Source organism: Macaca fascicularis, chromosome 20 (assembly GCF_037993035.2).
Source record: "Macaca fascicularis isolate 582-1 chromosome 20, T2T-MFA8v1.1".
Lineage (NCBI taxonomy): Eukaryota > Metazoa > Chordata > Mammalia > Primates > Cercopithecidae > Macaca > Macaca fascicularis.
This window is the reverse complement of record NC_088394.1, coordinates 47,549,551-47,571,281: the sequence shown is the minus strand read 5'-3', so window position 1 is coordinate 47,571,281 and position 21,731 is coordinate 47,549,551. Positions and strand designations below refer to the sequence as shown.

Below are 21,731 nucleotides of genomic sequence, written 5' to 3'. Positions count from 1 at the left end.
CTTGGCCCCACTATCCGATCAGGCCCCTAGGGCTAGCAGGATGCTCCATCGATCCAACCAGGGAGAAAATCCATTTGATTCACTACAGGATGCTAAGAATGCCTTTTAACATCTCTTACGGGATTATTTTTTTACTGCAACAGACACTTCAAATAAAGTAAAAAGCATAAGAAAGAAAAAAAAAAGAATGAAAGAAAAGAACAATGATTGTGTTAAAATTTATGGAAAGCATATTCTCAGGAAGGAAAATTTCCATTGCTACTAAAATAAAATGCTAGGCATAATTTAAAAAAATAGTAATGGCATACTTTCTGGAAGGAAATTTGCAGGGAATGAGGCTAGGGGCTTCCCAACACTACTAAAATAAAATGATTCAGGCATGTACCTCATTGTATACATGACCAGATTCGTTGGATGAGTAGAATTTAATTCAACAAATTTTACTGAGCGTCCACTTTGAGTTCAACACTTGAGACACAAAGTTCCCTCGTGTTCATACTCTGAATATTCAATTCATATTGTGAATTCGTTTGTTGGTTTGGAGGGGTGGCTGTTGAGAGAGGGTTGGTCGCAAGGTATAAATTCCAGATTTTCTAATTACAGAAACTTCGTTTCTATCATAGCTGTTCTTGTCTCCCAGAACGCTTAAACAAGAGGCATTTATTCTCATATCAACTGCTGCTATTTGAAAATAGAGCCCCTGGTCAGTGACTCTAATATCCCCCACTGGGCAACGGACAGAGGGATGCAGTAGGGGGCCCTCTCTCTGTCCACGCGCCTGGAGTGCTCCTTCAAATGGCTCAGAGCTCCCTTTGAGATTCAAGGGCGGCTGACAGGGTGAGTGTCACAGGTCCTCGGCCAGGCTGCTTCCTTGAACTTGGCCTTCTTCTAATTTTTAACATCTCTCCCTCTTTAGTTCTCAGATTCCTCCTCCCATTTTTGTGTTTGAAGTCTCTATATTAGCTTGTGGTGCCATTTCATCAACACATTAGGTAACAATTGGCTCTAAATAATTTAAATATTTGGTTACAACAAAGACGGCCACAGCCTGTATGTCCAGCTGAGCTCAGAAAGACCTTCCTTCATTAGTTCTAACTTTATTTCTCATAAAATAGGAGGCCATTTGAGTAAAATGATAGTGGAAAAATTTTTAAACAGAACCAGCAAATAAACATGGTCTTTATGAGTTGTAACTTAATCCCCAGCTGATGTCATGTTTCATGTTTCAACTGCCAGAAAATGCCTGACATCTATATATCAGGCAGATTTATGGAGACTTCAGGGTAAGAGTTAAGAGGATCCCTTAAATAAGGATAGTGTGTTGGTCTGGGGGTAATTTGGAGCCGCTGTTATCCATAGATTGAAATGCACACATTTGGGTAAATTATAGGAATATGCCTTTTCACTTAATCTCTTTTTTATGTTCCAAAAGTCTTTAGATCTGGGAGGCGGATGCCTGGGGTTGGGGAGGCGGGGGGCGGGGAGAGAGAGAGAGAGAGAACAAGAGAGCACTCAAAATATGATTCTCTTTTGCCCCTATTTGGTCATTGATGTTTCTTTGGCAATACTAGAGAGAAAAGAAAAGATCCTGCATCGCAAACCTCAGAATCATAAACCGCACGCAGGCTCTCGCCCCCACCAAGCATCTCTTGGTTGCAATATGGTTGTGTTGGCTACAGGAGGTGACTAAGGATGTGGCACCCTGGTAGTTTCCTATCAAGAGATTCTTGTTAAATCTGCCTATGACAGCAGTGACTCCACAAGGATAGAGTCTTCCCAACATAAACCTCTCTTTATATTGTACAAGTTGAGAGCCAATTACCCCAGAAAAATGGTTTTGAAATAGCCCCAGAAAAAAAATGACTCGCTTAGTTTTGACATACATTGACTGTAGATTTGCACTCAAGTTTCTTATAGGCCTACTCTGGTGAATTAGCAAGAATAAATTACACTAGCTTGTGTAACCAACAGCCCCAAATTTCAGTGGCTTAACACAGTAAGGGTCTATCTGTTGCTTATATCATAGACCTACTGGATGTTCAGAAGGTGCACTTCTACATGGTGATTCAAATACCCAGTGTTGGTACAACTGGTGACTTTGTAGTCTATAAAGACTTGGAGTACTCTACACATGGTTCCACTTTACCTGCAGAAGATGCTGGAAAATGTGGCATAGCTCTGATCCCAGGAAGCTCAACTGGCTTCCAGCTTCCATTTTGATATGAAAACTACCGTGCTGCACTGCTGAGTGGCTTCTGGGATTGCCTCAGAGACTAAAATAATTGAAATAATAAAACATCTTTTTCTTTTTACATTTATATCTCATTGACAATGGGTTTAATTTTCCTCAGCACTCACACCTATCCTATGAGGGAGGCAAGGCAAGTATTGTTGTCTCTACTTTTACATGAGTCTCTGAGTGGGAGCAGGGACTTGCCTGTGCCCCAGGACCCAAAACGAATGGGACAGAGCTTGAATCAGAACCCAGGTATCCCTGTATTGGATTTGCAGTTTTTACTACTGTACTAACAGGATAGGAGTAGATGAAGTGGGGAACAGAGTGAGGAAGGAAAGGTGAGCTCCTCAACTGAGTTGGGAACTAGATGGTGTTGGAAGATTAGTTCTGGTTTTATCCAGGTGTTGGTAAGGACTTATAGGATGTTTGAGGGGTGAGACATTAAATTATTTCAGTTCTCTGCTTTGAGGCTAAATGCCAGCTTAATTCAGAGATCCAATCCCTGTATGTTTCCATACACTTTTGTTTTTAATTTCTCATCTTTCTTTCACTTCTTTTCTTTCATTTCTCTCTTTTGGAAATGAAAGCATCACTTTTTGCTGTGGTATGTGAATATAACAATATTAAACGGTTACAACAGTAGCCAAAGTACAAGAAGGGAGAGCTCTTGTGACCTCCCATAAATGAAAGGTGACTTTGAAAGAATGAAAAACAGTTACAACAGAACTGGCATAATGGGAGGGTTAAGGTTAGGATCCTTGTGTGTGTTGATTTCCACAGCTGGCACAATCGTAATAGAATGTTTTCATCCTTCACGCCACAGAAAGAGCAGAGCTCAAGCCTCTTTGCTCTGGGTATGCAGCTTCAAAGAAGTGTTGCAAGCCTTCATAATCATGATTTCAAAGAGGTTTGTGGAAATGTTTTATTAATTCTTATAAAGAAATCCTTTTTTCTTAATTTTTTCATTAACTTTAGACATTTACTTGCAATTACATTTGTTCAGTGAATACAATGACAGAAATTAATAATTCATAGCTTTTGTCAGGGAAAATTTAAAAAAAAGGACCGTTGTTCAATCAAATACAACTTTAAATGCACAATCTTTATTTAAATAAGATTTAAAAAATAAATAATGGAGAATGTTATTGTACTTCTTAGAAACCTCTTCTTTTCCAAATTATATCTATGCTATACCCAGTGACATGAAATCTTGGGTTGTTCAGAGCACATCATTAAAATAACAGGTTCAGGTCTGATAATCTAAATGGTGGGAAACTCGACTCCAGCTCAGTATTTGTGGGACTGCCTGGATCTTCTGGGCCCTTGTGGTTGGTGGCAGAGAGTGAGAGCACGATAAAGTTGAAAGAAATCAAAAAGATTATGACTTCTTCATAACCCCTCCTGTGACTACTGGGGAAATTAAGGTCCACAGAGAGACAGTATATTAGTCCATGGTCACACTACTATAAGGAACTACCTGAGACTGGGTAATTTATGAAAAAAGGAGGTTTAATTGACTCACAGTTCTGCAAGCTGCAGAGGAAGCATGGCTGGGGCAGCCTCAGGAAACTTACAAGTATCATGGAGGGGAGGAGGAAGAAGGCACATCCTACATGGCTGAGCAGGAGACAGCAAGTGAATGGGGAGGTGCTACACACTGTTAACCAAATCTCGTGAGAACTCACTCACTCTCATGAGAACAGCAAGGGGGAAGTCCGCCCCCATGATCTAATCACCTCCCACAAAGCCCCTCTTCCTACATTGAAGATTACAGGAGATTTGGGTAGGGACACAGAGCCAGACTGTATCAGACAGGGAGCCTTTTGAGTTCACACAGGAGTTAGTGGCACAAATGGGCCTGGCGTGTAGGTGTCCTGACCTCTCAGCCCAAGCTTTGTCTATCTGTGATGCTATCTTTATCATTCCACCAAGACCTGCCTAACAGTATCTGTGGATTGAGATTTGAGGTGTGCTAGGCAGACCAAACATTTCATCCCAACTGCCTAGCAACTTATCTGAAATTCTATTGTGTTTCCCTTGTTAAAATGCAAATATCTATTGCTAGAAATCAACGTAGCTGGAAAAGAACGGTAGGAAATAAGGCCAAGGCCTGGCAGAAATAAGATTATATGTGGAGTGGTGACAAGCTCTGTAGTTAGGTCAAAAGACAGAGGATGAGATGAGGTCTCTAGGGCTTTCTTCTTCATCCTGCCTGTTCCAAAAAGAAAGAAAGAAAAGAAAAGAAAGAGAGAGAGAGAGAAAGAGAGAAAGAAAAGTCAAAATTTTTAAAACTTCCAGGGAATTTCTAACTCATCAGTAACACTTGGAAGGGCAGTTTAACGTAATGGTTAAGAATGTCTCTAGGTTTTAATGAAAAAAAATAAAAAGAGGCCAGGCGCAGTGGCTCACGCCTATAATCCTAGCACACTGGGAGGCCGAGGTGGGTGAATCACGAGGTCAGGAGATGGAGACTGTCATGCGCATCTGTGTGAAGAGACCACCAAACAGGCTTTGTGTGAGCAACATGGCTGTTTATTTCACCTGGGTGCAGATGGGCTGAGTCCGAAAAAGGAGTCAGCAAAGGGAGATAAGGGAGGGGCTGTTTTATAAGATTTGGGTAGGTAAAGGAAAATTACAGTCAAATGGGGGTTGTTCTCTGGAGGGCAGGAGTGGGGGTTACAAGGTGCTCAGTGGGGGAGTTTTTTGAGCCAGGATGAGCCAGGAAAAGGAATTTCACAAGATAATATCATCGCTTAAGGCAAGGACCGGCCATTTTCACTTCTTTTGTGGTAGAAAGTCATCAGTTAAGGCGAGGCAGGGCATTTGCACTTCTTTTGTGATTCTTCAGTTACTTCAGGCCATCTGGGCCTATCCGTGCAAGTCACAGGGGATGCGATGGCTTGGCTTGGGCTCAGAGGCCTGACAGAGACTATCCTGGCTAATACGGTGAAACTCCGCCTCTACTAAAAATACAAAAAAAAAAAAAAAAAAAAATTAGCTGGGTGTGGTGGTGGGCGCCTGTAGTCCCAGCTACTCAGGGGGCTGAGGCAGGAGAATGGCGTGAACCCGGGAGGCAGAACTTGCAGTGAGCCGAGGTGGCGCCACTGCACTCCAGCCTGGGCGACAGAGCGAGACTCCGTCTCAAAAAAAAAAAGATGAGATTTTATTCTGTTGCCCAGGCTGGAGTGGCATGATTATAGGTCACTGCAGCCTTCAACTCCTGGGTTCAAGCAATTCTGTCACCTCACCCTCCTTCCTGAGTAGCTAGAACCACAGGCATAAGACACCATATCTAGATAATTAAAAAAAAAATTTTTGTAGGATGGGGATCTCACTATGTTGCACAGGCTGGTCTTGAACTCCTGGCCTCAAGTGATCCTTCTGCCTTGGCCTCCCATAGTGCTAGGATTACAGGCACTCAGCTTAGGTTTGAATCTTGATTCAGTCAGCTAACAGTTCTGTGCTTTGGGAAAACCGTTACTAAGATCTCTGAGTCTGTATTTGTAAAACGAGGATGCATCAGTTAGCTATTGTACTATAACAAACTGCCCCAAAACTCAGAGCCTTAAAACAGCAGTTATTTATTCTCATGCATCTGAGGGCTGGCAGTGGAGGCTTTGCTTCTCACTGCAGTGTGTGGGTTAGTAGTGGTGAGTCTGCTGTAGGTGTCTCTCATCATCCTCCTGCAGCCAGCAGACTAGTTGGTCCTTCTCAAGGTGAGAGCAGAGCTGCAAAGAGGCAGGAAGACATGTGGCCTTTGAAGGCCAGGGCTCAGAACTGGCACCGTGTACTTTTAATTATGTGTTGCTGGCCAAAAGCTAAAGTCAAGTCAAGAGATACGAAAGGAAGTTCTGCCCAAAATGAGGCTATGGCAAGAATGTGGATGAAGTGAGCAGTGAAGAATTGGGGCCTCAAATGTAATTTACCACGTAGAATAATAAAACTACTTTCTCATTGCATTGCCCTCACACTTAGTTTTGAAAGTGTGTAAAGTGCTTATGATTGGCTGTGCCCTCTCAGAGAGTAGTAGGATGCCTGGAGGTGGGCCCTTTACTGGGTGAGGCTGCAATGAAAAATTTGGGGCTAAGGATTTTCCTCTTTGATTTGGGCAGCTGTTAGAGGGGGTGTCTTCTGAAGGTGAGGAAATGTGCGGCCTTCCTGGATCCATCAATTTCCTGCTTCCAAGTACAGTATTGGTCCTCACCTCACACACCAAAGAAAACAAATGGATTTGATTAGCAAATACTTTCATCTACATCCTAATTGAAGTCTCTGGGACTTCCTTGTTTTGGAAAATCCCATTTTAATGCACAGCACGTCAGGTAGCCAAAAGAATTTCCTCTCTCATCAGCTACCCCGTCCCTCCCAAACCAGGGAGTTTATCCACCATTTTCTCACCAGCCCCCTCAGTCCGTTTCTAGATAGATGTATCTAGGCTGATGGCTGGAAGATTCTCCTGTAGTTTTGATTCATCCCATGAATCACTCAATCCCAATGCATTTACAACAGAGGCAAAGGACAGCCTTCAGTGCTGCCCCGTCCAGATGTCCTCGCTCTGTGGAGCTATCTACTTGCTGCCAGGACCCCTGAGATGCAAAGCCCACTCTCCCTGGTAGAGCCTGCTGCAGTGAAACTAAATTGCAGCTGAGAAGGTGACCACTTGGCCTTCTGAAAAATCTGACCAGTTGGCACACTGTTGTCTCCAAATGAGCCGGCAGGAAACGGGGTTTCCTAAAACTTGGTTTTAAAGCACTTAGAACAGGAAACCATTTCCCATGCATGTTAGATCTCTCTAATGACCGGCTAACTAGAAACAGGCTATCTTAATACTCTGCCCCGAGCCATTACAAATGGCTTTCTTTCCAGACTTCATTAGAATATTTACTGCGATTTGGATAGAAGACTTTTGACACGGCAGTCATAAAATTTACAGGGAACCATATTTTTGTTTTTTGTTTATTTTCCTTTTTTTTTTTTTTTTCAGTCTAAGAAGAACTTGGAAGAAGTGAGGAAAGCCCTTGACTCCCCCAGCCACCAATTTCACTCATTAGTGGTCTTCATGTCTCATGACCTCTAGTTAAGAAAATAAACATCCCTGTGGTAGTCCAATAAATTGCCTTCAGAAAAAAAACAGCTTGATCTCCTTTTTGTCAACTCCTGCCTCTTTCAGAATTACAGCAAGAAAGAAAAAATTTGCAATGTGTGCGCCTTCTACGTGTTAAGTTACTGAATCTTCAAAACCATCTTCTAAATGGGCATGATCGTTATCCCCATTTAGCCTCTGAGAAAATTGAGGCCAGAAGTCACCAAAAGCCACACAACTAGAGAGTGACAGAGCTAAGATTGGCATCCAAGTGACACTGAAACACAGCTCTCTCTGACCACCTTCACTGCTTGTACTTATCCTCACAGCAGATCCAGCCTGCACGCAGTAGCTACTCTATGAAAAAGAACTTTGGACCCACTTTCACATTGTCTTACATTTTCTGCATCTAATACCTTCATAAAAATGATTGATCAGAGCTCCAGCAAAACTGACGTTAAGTCTCCAATCAGAGAAAGGTCACTGTGGAACATTGATGTTGCACTGTTTGCAACAGTGCAATATTCAGTAGATCTTGTAATTGCAGAGTGATGGTGACATCAGCCATTAGGAAAATATAGCAGGGTAAATGAATATTTATATGAACATTGATGGGGGATATGGGAAGAGCCACTAATTTGACTGCATGGTCAGGGAGGGATTCTGATGAGGGTGCCTTTGAGTGACATTCTGATGAGGGGGCATTCTGCGGTGGTGGGGAGTGGATGATGTGTTTGAAGAACAAGTGGCCCAAGCTGGGCGTGGTGGCTCATGTCTGTAATCCCAGCTCTTTGGGAGACCAAGGTGGGTGAATCACTTGAGGTCAGGAGTTAGATACCAGCCTGGCCAACATGGTGAAACCCCACCTCTACTGAAAATACAAAAACTAGTTGGGCATGGTGGCAGGCACCTGTAATCCCAGCTACTCGGGAGGCTGAGGCAGGGGAATCGCTTAAACCCAGGAGGTGGAGGTTGCAATGAGCTGAGATCACGCCACTGCACTCTAGCTTGGGTGACAGAATGAGGCTCCATCTCAAAAAAAAAAAACAAAATAAAACCAAAACAAGTGGCCCCAAGTATCTCTGATGATGTTCATGTGGTCTGGTGTTGCACTGATAATTTTAGGTATTCAAAGGTTAGTCCCTGTGGTCTAAGGTTGCATTGATAATCTTCAGTATTCGAAGTTCAAAGTTCTCTATCTGTAGCATTAATGACCAGAAATCTGCATTCCTTCATCCCATAGTTTACCTGGTGTCAAAAACATCTCCACTGAGTCTCATTTTGATGCCATGCCTTTGGTTTTTATTACAGGATGTATGAAAAATGTTTCTGTACTCTCAGTGAGGCTTTGTGGAATACAAAGCCCTCTACTTACTTACTTACTAAAGTAAGTAGTAAAGAGCACACACCTATCATGTTTCTCCCTTTTTGCCTTGATTCCTAGGAAGCTCAAGGTTAAATTGAATGTTCAATTAAAACAAAAAAGTTAACGTTAGCCTTCAAGGCTTTTGAGCATTTCTAATACTTAATCGTGAATCTGCTTTTCATTGCAAGGAGTCTCTAGTTCTCCTGGACTGGTGAATAAATAACACATGTACATAAAATCATGTGTGCCAAGAATATAAGAAGTGATGATCTGCCTAAAAATACACTTTTGTTTCTATCATTAGATGCTCTGGATAAGCCATTATTTATTACTCCATTTACATGGAGGCCAACCGTGTGACCAGATTGGATCAAAAAAAGAGAAAGAAATATTGCTATAGACAAATACACTAATGTCTCCCCCCCAATGAATCACATCCCTCCCTCCCCCAATGAATCATATCCCTCCCTCCCCCAATGAATCACATCCCTCCCTCCCTCAATGAATCACATCCCTCCCTCCCCCAATGAATCATATCCCTCCCTCCCCCAATGAATCACATCCCTCCCTCCCTCAATGAATCACATCCCTCCCTCCCCCAATGAATCACATCCCTCCCTTCCCCAATGAATCACATCCCTCCCTCCGCCAATGAATCACATCTTTCCCTCCCCCAATGAATCACATCCCTCCCTCCCCCAATGAATCTTACCCCTCCCTCCCCCAGTGAATCACATCCCTCCCTCCCCCAATGAATCACATCCCTCCCTCCCCCAGTGAATCACATCTCTCCCTCCCCCAGTGAATCACATTCCTCCCTCCCCCAGTGAATCATATCCCTCCCTCCCCCAGTGAATCACATCCCTCCCTCCCCCAGTGAATCACATCCCTCCCTCCCCCAATGAATCACATCCCCCTTATTCTACCACCCTGTGTCATCTCCTCTCACATGAACACTGGGCTTGGCCATGTGATGTGTCTTAGCCAGTGAGACATCAACAAATATGCTGCAAGCAGAGGCTTGACAAGCAATCACTATGGGTATTGCCTTCTTGAAATGTTTCTGTCACCACCTAAGACAGCCAGGTCTAGCCTCCTTGAGGATGAAAGATCGTATGGAGAGAGAGGTCCAACAATTATAGCTGTTCCTCCAGCTCCATGCAGGCTCAAGAGTGAGCCCAGCTGAAACAAGCAGAGGAACCATCCAAGCAACTGAAAAGAGTAATAGGAATCGAGAAATCTTACTGATTCCAAACCTCAGTTTTGGCTTGTTGCACAGCACTAGATAATGAATACAGACGTTCAAATATTACTTTTAGGGCCAAAATTCTAGAGAATTGTTACTAAATATTTGGGTTCAATGGGGACTTGGTACATCGCTTAAAACATCAAAGTCCCTTGAAGGACTAACGTTTCCAGGAAATAACATACCAAGAACACATATTTTCTGAGAATCCACCATATAGAAGGCACCTCTCTTGGCCCGGGGGAGTGCTTTGATAAAAACACATAACCACCATCTTCAACAAGCTTAGTAGCTGATAAGGCCAAAATAATTTAGATAATCTGAGATTGGCAGGAGAACAGAGAGAGATACAAAAAAGGAGAATATTCTAAAAACAGATTTTAATAAATACTTGCATGCAATATATAGTAAAAGCAGCAACCATATCAAAAGCAAAAGAAAGGAAAAAATTTTCCACACATAGTACTAGAATAATATTAGCTAATAGAAAAAAACATGAAGCTAAGACCTCATCTCATATATAGAGAGTACTCATGTATAGAGAATATAGAGAGTACTCACAGTCAGTAATATTATACTTATATTAATTTTCATAATTACTCAGAAATTTTAATACCTGTTTATGGAACTGAAACTGAAAAACAAGTGGCCCCAAGCTGGGTGTGGTGGCTCATGCCTGTAATCCCAGATCTTTGGGAGACCAAGGTGAGTGGACTACTTGAGGTCAGGAGTTAGAGACCAGCCTGGCCAACATGGTGAATCTCCATCTCTACTAAAAATACAAGCTGACGTCAGTCATGAAAGAAGTATTTATACCACATTGATTGGTAAATGTTGGAAATCAGGGCTTTTTTGAGAATGTTTATCAACACACCATTGACAATGGAAAAGATTTATTTATTTGGCCACACATGTATTGAAAGTTAGTTTATAGAAAATTTAGGAAATGCAGTTGACTAGATAGTTTATTTCATTTATGTGGGAAAATATAGATATGTATAGAAAAATGTCAAAAGAAAATATTTTACCGTGCTTTTCTTCAGTCTATGACTTCCAAATTTTCCACAATGAGACATACGTTGCTTGTGTCATCAGTCAAAAACTAAAAATAGAACAAAAAGTTCTTTAAAAATCTCATTTTACAAAAAGACAATAAAAAGTCCTTCTCCTCAAAAACGGTAAAAATTGTAAATACTATTAATATTATGCCCAGCATCGGGTTTGAAATTGAAGCATATTTCAGCATTGAACCCTCACCGCATTCTCGGTGTGCAGATGATAATATCAAGGCTTGAAAAAGTGGAGTGACTTGGCTGAGGTCACGGAGCCTGTAAACGGCAGAGTAAATGTCTAAGTTCTTTTCACCACATAACGCTGTTTCAATAGTAAGTTGTGACAGATGCTAAAAATCTTTTAAAATCACTGATTCTCATAAAATCCCCACAGGTCTCTCAAGCCTGGACACAGAGGCTATTTATTCTCATTTTAGGTGGAAGTTTGTGGAGCATGGTGAAATCAGCCAATCAGAACGTGCAGAGGTTCACTCTAGAGGCACACAGGGAACCAGAACCAGTGATGCCTGAGAGTTCAAGACAGCAAGCTGCTTCGAGCCCATTGAGGGACACTGTGACTGGCCAGGCGCGGTGGCTCATGTCTATAATCCCAGCACTTTGAGAGGCTGAAGCGGATGGGTCACAAGGCCAGGAGTTCGAGATTAGCCTGGCCAACATGGTAAAACCCCATTGCTAATAAAAATACAAAAATTAACTGGGGTGGTGGTGGGCACCTGCAATCCCCAGCTACTTGGGAGGCTGAGGCACGAGAATTGCTTGAACCTGGGAGGCAGAGGTGGCAGTGAGCCAAGATCATGCCAGTGCATGCCAGCCTGGGCAACAGAGCAAGACTCTGTCCCAGAAAAATAATAATAATAGTAACAGACAGCAAACTGTTCAAAGACACGGACTGTATCTTGTTCCCTGATGCATTCCCACTGCTTAGCTCCTTGCTGGTCATGGTAGCTCTCAATACATACATTTTGGATAAGTAAAGAATGGAAGCAGGGAGAAAAGGAAGGCAAGTGGAAAAGGCAGGAGAGCAACAGGGAGTTGAGAGATTGGGGCAAGGAAGAAAGAAAAACAGAAGAAAATTAACAAAAAGCAAACATAAGAAGTAAAACCATAGCAATACAGGGCCATTGAGTGTGTAAGTCACGGGCTGCCGTCCCCAGTTGCCTCTGAGTGGCTGTCAGTAATATTACAGTCAGGACAAAAGCGGACGACAAATCATCAGACAAAGTAAACACTCAGTATAATCTCTTTTAGAAGGCATGAATAATATGAAGTACATTTTAGAAATATTTCTATCAGAAGTGATTAGGTTTGGTCTTTAGATGGACTGATAAGAACCATCTAGAAAATTCATTTTCCTAGAACAGGTCATTCCCAAACCACAGAGGAATCATTATCATTGATTATGGACACATTTTCATTCAGACAAATTCTGCAATGGGGTTGATAAAAATGGACCCTTCCAATGGTCTGTTTATACAACCACATCACAGGTGGTATCAGTATTTTACTAGCATTTGGAGAAAAGTTAAACTTTCCTGGAGAGTTACGTTTTTGAGGGTTTTTTTGTTGTTTGTTGTTGTTGTGTTTGCTTTGTTTTATTTTACCACAACTTATGTTTATTTCTCTGCGTATCCTCTCGAATTTTAATCAGTCTTCCTTGCTGCTTGACCTTCGAATGATTATTTTTTCAACCCTAAGCCAGAAGCAAGAAGCTGGCAGATATTGCAGTGATCATCAGATCCAGAGTTGGAGAAACCCAGGTTGTCCTTCTTCCCTGTGGTTATTTACTAAGACCTGGTCACTTCACTTTACCAGCATTCCAGCATTTTCATCTTTAAGATGAGGATAATAACAGCTGCTCCCTCAAAGTACTTCTGTGAGTAAGAAATGATATAATGCTCAAGTCCAGTTCGCTCAACAGTACCTGGCACTCAAGAAATGGAAAATATAATTATAGACCTTAGCACAAAATATGGTTTTCAAAGTTTTATTGGGATTGTATTTTTTTTAATGTTGATTCCTGGGCTTTATTTTAAAGTTAGAAATAAAACACAGACTCCAAATCTCCCATTAAGTTGCTAGTTTCTAAACTCATCTTAAATTCATCTTAAAGTCATTTCTGGGGTGCTGATTAGCTATAACTCAAGATTTTCTAGGTATACATGAAGTTGGATAAGCAATATTTAAATTGCAATCCTTATTTTTGACTGAAAATAATTTGTTGAAGTTATTATACAGTTGTTCAGCCTCTGAATCGAACAACAGAATGAGCATTCTTCTCTCACTGGGTAGGGAATTCCAAATCCTAATTGAATTTGTTATAGGTTATTTTGATCCAAAGTTTAGTGAGAGCATTGGTTTGACAATTCCAATTCTAGTTTGCCATTTCCTTCAGAAATATTTGATTCCTCTTATTATTGTCCTCTGGATACCAGATTCGATATACACACCAAGAGCAAGTAAACAAACCTAACTCCAAAATCCAATATATTGGTTCCATTCAGATCCATGTTTAGAAAATCCACAATCTATGCCTTCTGGCCCAATGATTGATGACACAGTCCTCCTGCTGCCCTTTTCAAGAGCAAGCCAAACAGGAACTCAAGAAAGGAGGAACTGTCAGGAAGCCCAAAGCTGGGGTGTCCCTCCATCGCAGAACGGAAGCTCTCATCCTCAAACCCTGTATTTGCAGATGGTCATTTAATTTGTAAAGGAAATGTCCTCATAAAATGTGTTGTACTCTTTCCCACAGCTTTCAGGCTTGCTCCTTCAATCCAGCTAGTTCTTTGGTTTCTTTTTAAAAACAGAAAGGTTCACAATATTCTTATTGACAGTCTTTTCTCTCTTGTTGGCCTTGGTTTTAGATGAATAACATGATCTCATTGAGAGGGAAAGTGGGAAAGGTGCATTAGTTACAGAGACCCCAGTTCTTCCTGTGCAGTTCCCATCTGTTTCCACCAGTTTGTTTTTAGCTGGGTCCCATTTATTTCAGTGAGCCCACTCGTTCTTATTTTGGCTTCCAGTTTGGGGATAAGGGGTAAATAAGACATCTTCCAGGGAATCCTACCCCACCACTGGGTTTCAATGAGCTTCTCTTTTCTAGTCTTTCAGGAGGTGTTCTGTAGGAAACACATAGGTCTCCAAATCATACATTTCGCTACCCTAAAATTTTACCAAGATTTGAGAGAAATGAACCAACTGCTTTTTTTTCCATGAAGAAAAAGCTGTAGTGCCTAATTTGTTCTCAAGCTTGTCTTTGAAAGAACACCTGCTCCCTTTGCTGACAAAAAAGAAATTGCTGGGGCTTCCAATTTTCAAGTTATTGAACTTACAGGAATTCTTATTCTTGTTTATCTCATGCTTTCCATCCAAAAACCATCCTTCGAGTCCCTCTTCCCCTAAAAAATTTGCCAGAATCATCTAGTCTGCACACCTCCCTAACTTCTCAGAGCATTTAACATCTATTTTATTCATTTTGGGAATTGATAATATACTGTTTTGTACTTATTTCTAATTACCTTTTCCATGAGAATCATCTTAATCCTGTATAGATGCCTCAAGAGCAGAGACCATGTGTTAAACTCCTCCTGTTCTTCATATGATAACTCTTACTTCCTAAACAATCTAAATGTATATTAGATGGCCAACGAATACTTATTAAATTGGATTTCTATAATGAGTGTTTTGACAAAGTCTGTATACTTTCATAGATACATTAAAGGTAAAGAGAAGTAGAAAGTAAAACCAGGTTGGGCGTGGTGGCTCATGCCCATAATCCCAGTAATTTGGGAGGCCGAGGTGGGCAGATAACTTGAGGCCAGCAGTTCAAGACCAGCCTGGCCAACGTGGTGAAACCTCGTCTCTACTAAAAATACAAAATTAGCCAGGTCTGGTGGCAGACATCTGTAATCCCAGCTCCAAGTAGGCTGAAGTGGGAAAATTGTTTGATCTAGGAGGTGGAAGTTGCAGTGAACCGAGATCATGCCACTGCACTCTAGCAAAGAAAGAAAGTAAAACTAGATCTTTTTCAGCAATTAATTCATGAAATCAACACATTAATTTTTTATTTAAAAACTCATCGAATGATTAGGATTGAAAATACCTTATCTGGTACAAATTTCCATCCAAGTTTGAATTCTTACTAATCTTTCTTAAGAAGTTATTGAAAGAAGCCTTTTCTAGGATGTTAGGTATAGTTATCACAAAAAAATTAAATAAATCGAAACAAAAAGGAGAAAAAGAAAACAGAAATAAACAACTCTTCATGAACAATTGTAGTATATGTTACACATATGTATTTAAAACACACACACAGGCTCAGTAGGCACCTCATTTTCTGTCACTTGCTACAAGTTATATTCCAGGTAATGGGTCAGAGGGATTAAAAGTGCTGGAAGACAGTGAATGTTTAATCGCCTCACACCTGCCTTTCTGTAAAACTGCAGCCTATTCCTGTTCTGTAACCTCTAAAACTCATCAGCAATTTACTGATGCAGCCAATTAGACAAAGGAGGTGAGATTTCGGAAGCCCTTTCAGAGGGATCAGTCATTTTTGGGCCTACAACACAACGAGCCCGACCGCTGAGCTTCTTGGTGAGAACATTGGCGGCTGTCTTCTAGCTTAGAGTTTAGTGGAATTCCTTTCACATTCTGAAATGACTAGTTCCAGGATACACTGTCATCCAGAAACACGTGGCCAGGCCATCATGCAATCTTGCCTCTTTTCCCCAATTCTCATTTCTATCTGGTTACTTCTAAAGGACAGGTTTCATCCCATTGGGATTTCCACTGGCAAGACCCCCATTGTTAAAACAGATCCTTTGACAGTGTCTGGAGTTCAAAAGTAGCATAGTAGTTAGTGTGATGGATGAAAATTGCATCTATTTAAGTTGAGATAGATTTAGAGAGAGTCGCAAATGATCATTAGTAAACATGCAGGATTAACAACTACTCAATCATGATGTTTCCTTACTTACATTTTCATTTTTAATAATATCCTGAGCCTCCTGGTCTTCTTGCTATGTTTTGGCCTATTTATTAAAACATTACCTATAAAATACTTAAGTCCCAAAGAATTTCTAGCAGGCAAGAAACATGAAGCATTAGCTTATTATATCAAGACCCTTAATTAATTATTATTATTATTTTTTTTAGATCTGAACGCTGAGGTTCCTAGGTGATAGATAATGCTACTGGCCAACACAGAATCTCATTTGAAGCTGACAGAGGAACTATTTGTGGACAGACAATTCCTTTCTGCTGTAAGAATCAGTGAGTGAAGGAAAGAGATTCATGTGCAGTTTCACTGGCTTAAGGTACTTTTCTGATATAACAGAATTTTGGGGCCAAAATGGCTGCTCGGCATTCATTTTCATGGCTGTGTTTCATAACAACTATCTACTGTAAACCTTTTACTGATTTCAGTCAAATACGGGACATAATTAAGTTTTTAAAAATAAAAGGAAAGGAACAAAAATCTTGACATTTTGATCAAGATTGTGGTTGAATCTCGTAGGAAAAATGGCCATGGATGATTTTTAAGTAAACATATTTTCAAGGCTTTGTTTGCCTTTAAATCAAGTTTTGTAAGAACGCAATAGCAATGCGCGATGACAAACCTGCTAGTTAGTTTTCTCTTTGTCGGTCACTAGAAGACAAAAATTAAAGCTCACGAAATTTTGCATCATATCAAATTTGTTCGTTTAAATTAATGAGAAATATCTATGTAATATTTATACTAGAGGCTGCTTAAGCTTTCAAGACACCTTTAAAATGTGATAATTTGGAAGTTGGTTGATTAATGTGCTCATCTGACAGCTTCAGTTTTTTTAAAGAAATTTAAGTAATTAGATTTACTGTTATATTAAGATATATTAATACTTTCAAGTAGGGCTCTGGGGGGTGCCTTATGTAAGCACACTCCCAAAAAATGCAACAAACTAAGCATGACACTACAGGTTAGTACAAATTAGGCAGTATTATCAAACCCCATTCTCTCTAATCTTCTTATGGTGTGTAAAAAAATCCACATCCCTTCAAAACTTAGATCTCCAAACTTCATATGACTAAAGCAAAACATCAAAAAAGTTTATATAAAAAAGAGATCAGCAGAAAGGAATTCACACTGGTAAATTATCTTTTTGGTGGTTGTTTTTGTTTGCTTGTGAAAAAATGAAAACTCAGTATTGGTTGCAGTTAAGCTCACTTCAGGATTATATTCCCTGGAAGAATTTTGAAGATTAACTTTTTTTTTTTTTTTTTTTTTTAAAGATCTTTTACAGTCCTTTCAAAATTGCCTGGGAAAAGAAAATAAATGCAGGTGATGTGCTGATCCAATTTCCCCACTCTGTTGAGAACTTTTGAAAATTATACTATTCAAAAACAGTTTTCCATAAAAAGAATTTTGAACAAATTTGAGCATTCAATCACATATGAAAACAAGAGGCCACATGGTGCTAGATTGGAATCCCTCTTCATCGGGGTTTGTTTGAAGTACTTGGGGGAAAAACAAGGGAAAGAAACTACAGTTGGTTTAGAACAGCCAGCACCAGCGAGCACTTCTCACTCCATGTGGGTGATTCTTCCACCCTCACAGTGCGCCCCCAGCAGAGTATCAAAACCATGAGAAGGAGCAGTTTTGAAGATGGATGGCCTGGATTCCAAGATCGGCTTATGACTGACAAGCTGGTCTCCTTGGGCAGGATAATGAAGCTTCAGTTTTTCCACCTATAAAGTGGAGACGATGATCGTGGTCGCTACCCCCACAGAGTAGTTTTAAGGCTACATTCAGATAATTCATGGAGAACATTTAGCAGAATGTATGGCACATGGGAATAACTCAATAAATGCTATTAACTATTACAGAGGGAACACTGCAAAACAAATTGAATCATGTTACTGGCTGAGGAGAGAAGCCAGAGCTAGCAAAACTGATTGGCAATGTATCTTGTGAAGCACAGGAACACTTTGCCTTCAGAGAATTTTCAGTTGAAAAGTTATAGGTAGCTATTTCACACCAGGCAGGGGGAAAGGGAGCTGAACAAAAAAGTCAAGGTGTTAAGAGAAGAGGTGGTCTGCAGAAAATAGAAATAAGAGTAGAGGCTAAGAGGCAGCATAGAAGAGTAGAAATTCTTTGGAGTTAGAAAGTTCGAGGCCCATTTACCATTTCTGTCCATTATTAGTTGCATGGCCCTTGTCATGTGGTCTGTTGTTTCCTATGCTTAGTTCCTCATTCATACAACTTGTTACTAAAGGTTACTTTGAAGGTTTGCCCTGATGTCCTAATGAAAAGGCACATAATGTGTCTAAATGTAGCACCTGAAAGTACTCTACAGAGAGAAGCTCTTACTGTGAGGTGTGATACCCAGCTACAAGAGTGTCCGCAATGATGGAACAGGATGGAAAAAATGGTTCAGGGAATGTATTGACAAAATAAATAAATGCCAACACATGACACAGCACCATTGCCAAATTAGGAATTAGGAAAGTTGGAAACTGTTTAAAACTTTGTGAGAATGGCCAGGTGTAGTGACTCATGTCTGTAACCCCAGCACTTTAGGAGGCTGAGGCAGGAGGATTGCTTGAGCCAAGCAGTTAGAGGCTGCAGTCAGCTATGATCACACCACTGTACTCTGGCCTGTGAGACAGAGTGAGGCACAGAAAAAGTCAACTTTCTGAGGAAACACCTGGAAATCCCTGGTGGAAAGGAAAAGTAATTTACTACACTGAATGTCACAAATGTCTTAAAAATAATAGATTAATGGAACGTAACAGCTAGTAGAGATTGTGTCAGAGAGTGGCTGGCTGTTCAGCACACTCAATGCCTTTGGACGCCTTGGTAAAGATGGTGGAGCCTCCATCAGCCTGGGCCCCTGAATGACTACAAGGAACAGCCTCCCCAACTCCTACTCCCACACTTTCAGCTGGACTTCATATAAGTGAAAAAGAAACTTACATTATGTTAAGCCACTAAAATTGAGATTATAATAATTGGATAGGTCTCTAAGTGGCACCCAAATTTTTTCTCTAAGCTTTTTCTTTCTAATTTTTGGTAGAATTTAATATGTAATCCACTTTCTTCCCCATAGAAATATTTTAAATTTTGACTCTATTTTTTTCGTAAAATATAAATAAGGCAAATTGTTGTTGGCATTTAATTAATTCTATTTATGGAATTAGCTTCATCCTCAAGGAAATTATAAGGACATCAGTAACAAAGCAACTGTATGGGGTGTCTATGATTTTAGGATATTAAAGGGCCATTGTCACTGAGAAATGAGAAAATATGATGAATCCACGTTTATTCAAACATCTCTGTCCCAACTAAAAACTCAACACAGGGGGTACTAAAGAAAATGAACAAACAAAAGTATGAATCAGTGTTCTATTTTACATAATATTTTCAAATATATTTTTAGTGTACTATTTCAAAACAAAAAAAAACCTTATTTTTTCCCTCATCATAAAAGAAATGCATCTTTTAAAAGTACTCAGATAATACACAAAGTTTTTTTAAGTCAAAATTATAATCTCACCTCCCAGAGGCAACTCCATTGTTAGGAGGAGGTACTTATTTTCCTCAAACCTCATTGACCCCAGGCAATCTCAAGCAGTTTCTTCTGCCAAGGTGATAAGAGGAAAATAACACAACATTGTTTGTTTATTTGATTATCTAGGAGTATGAGTTATGTGTGCTTCCTTTGGCTTACTGTATACACATTTCTTTTGTACACTTTTTTTTAAGTTTATCTCATTGGTTTTTAAAAGTTCTAAATAGAATATGCATGTTAATCCTTTGAAATAAATTAATCTTATTATTTATTTATTTATTTTATTTATTTATTTTTTTTAGAGTCAGGCAGGCTCTCTCTGTCTCCCAGGCTGGAGTGCAGTGGCAATTTCATAGCTCACTGTAGCCTCGACCCCCCAACCTCAAGCAATCATCCCACTTCAGCCTCCTAAGTAGCTGAGACTACAGGCATGAGCCACCAATTTTTTAAATTTTTTTGTAGAGAAAGGGTCTCCCTATGTTGCACAGGCTGGTCTCTAACTTCTTCTCAAGCAGTCCTCCTGCTTCAGCCTCCCAAAGTGCTGGGATTACAGGCATGAGCCACCACACCCAGCTGAAATAAATTCAGACAATCTTCCTTGATAGAGCATTCTTTACCTTGAGAAAATAGTAATAAAATGTGCGTAAGTATTAGAAATATCACTCATGTAGGTATTCTCTCACAGCAGGTACCTGGACATTTTTTTTTTTTTTTTTTTTTTGAGACAGAATCATGCTCTGTTGCCCAGGCTGGAGTGCAGTGGAGCATGATGTTAGCTCACCACAACTGCTGCCTCCAGGGTTCAAGCAATTCTCCTGTTTCAGCCTCCCAAGAAGCTGGGATTACAGGTGCCTGCCACCACACACAACTAATTTTTGTACTTTTAATAGAAACGGCATTTTGCCATGTTGGCTAGGCTGGTCTTGAACTCCTGACCTCAAGTGATCTACCTGCCTCAGCCTCTCAAATTGCTGAGATTACAGGCATAAGCCACTGTACCCGGCCCAATACTTAACAGAGAAAATCTCACTAAAATTTTGACATGATGGATATGTTAACTAATTTGATTGTTATAATCATTAAACAATGATGTGTATGGAATCACGTTGCATACCTTGAATACATACAATCTCTAATTGTCAATTAAATGTTTTTAAATTTTTAAAAATTGTTCATAATTGTCAAGGGAAGGACCACAGGTTCAAGCTTTTGCTAATTGACCCATGCTGTTACATGTGAGATGCATTTTTTTATTCTTAATACTTTTAAATAATGTTTAAAATTTTTGTAATCAATCTGGTGATAAAACATTTTCGTCTATCTCACTTGAAGACTTTGTGTTCCGAAACACAAGAAAGTGTAAAAATCGCAGTAATAATCACTTCTTTACCTTTACCTGTACTTCGTAAATCTCAGATGACTTTGTCCTATTATTAAAGTTGGTTTAATATATTAATGTTATCATAATAGTAGTGCATATATATAGTTACTTTTTTAATAGATGGGAAAGATGAAATTTGAGATGCTACATGACTTTTCTGGAATCATGGTGAATAACAACAATTAATGATATTTAAGATTAATTATGCCTTTATGATGCAATAAATCTGGTCCATCATACTTTATGTCATTGAGTCATAACAACCACATTATACGGATGAGAAAAGTGAAGCTCAGTGGTGGAATGACTTTTCCAAGGTCACAGTGTGAGGGTGGAGTCATGACTTCAACCCTGGCAGATTCTAGAATCTGCTCGTTTAAGCAGCACAGATTAACCCCACTGGAAGAGGGGCAAATCAGTATTACCTATAGAACCAGAACCAAGGCCTAGGAATCAACACCAAACATATACTTGGAACTTTGTTCTTTGCCTGGTCTTATCGCAGGGGCATCTTAAAAGAGCCTCTCCAAGCAGCTCTAAGGCTAGGGTGAGGCTTCTAAGGCTAGGCAGTGGAGGAAACAATGGCATGGTTCACTGGTCAGCCTTCTCTCGATTACAAACAATTTTAACTTTCCCTCAAATCTGTAATTATAGCATGATTGCAAACTCAATATATAGATTGCTGATTCTGAAGCATGCATGTACACAATTCTGACAATAACTGACAAAAATGTAAAAGGTATACCTTAAAAATGTTTAAAAACGCACTTCTTAATTTTTGTGCAAGGAGGTCTTCAGAC

General features: G+C 40.1%; 1 long non-coding RNA gene across 2 annotated transcripts in view; it reads right to left on the bottom strand.

Annotated features, from left to right (window-relative positions):
• Window positions 1-4,746: 4,746 nt before the first annotated feature.
• LOC102137358 (uncharacterized) overlaps window positions 4,747-21,731 on the bottom strand; it is a 76,090-nt gene continuing 59,105 nt past the window's right edge. For both annotated transcript variants that reach the window (XR_012428941.1, XR_001487565.4), the window contains 2 exons: window positions 10,960-11,033; window positions 4,747-5,199 (listed from right to left, as the gene is read on the bottom strand). This is a non-coding gene — a long non-coding RNA (uncharacterized lncRNA). The remainder of the gene's footprint in view (window positions 5,200-10,959; window positions 11,034-21,731) is intronic.